The sequence below is a fragment of the Apaloderma vittatum genome, unplaced genomic scaffold, assembly GCF_000703405.1.
Source record: "Apaloderma vittatum isolate BGI_N311 unplaced genomic scaffold, ASM70340v1 scaffold83, whole genome shotgun sequence".
Classification (NCBI taxonomy): Eukaryota; Metazoa; Chordata; class Aves; order Trogoniformes; family Trogonidae; genus Apaloderma; species Apaloderma vittatum.
The window spans coordinates 36,553-37,069 of record NW_009706188.1 but is presented as its reverse complement, the minus strand read 5'-3'; positions in this window follow the sequence as shown (position 1 = coordinate 37,069).

Below are 517 nucleotides of genomic sequence, written 5' to 3'. Positions count from 1 at the left end.
AGGCGGGACTCGATGATCTTCTAGGTTTCTTGAGCTCATACAATTCTATGATTCTATGATTCTATACTACATATTTCACTAGGATAAATATTTTTTTTCTTCTATGTTTGAAAGAGCTTTGCTTGCAAAGGACCTCGTGGGAGATCTAGGGGCAAAACAAGAAAAAAGTCACCAAAGGCTCTGATTTGAATCCTGACCCATTCTACTCACACAGGGCTTTACTGAGAGGTCTGCTGGTTTAATATGATTTGACACCGGTTTGACAAGCCTCTGTTTACATTCCTCCCGTACAGCTAATGGGAAACAAACCACGAACCATACAAGGAAACGTTTCTGTCTGCCTACCGACACGCACACGCCTCTAACCAATACTCCCTTGCTCTGCATTCTGCACCCAAAATCTTACGGTAGTAACCCAGATAGCTTCAGGGGCTCCACGTTACCATCAGCCAGTCCTGGGCTGCTTCCGAGCTCTGTCTGGGCACAAGCAACCCCCAGGGCCCCAAGCCCGAGGGCT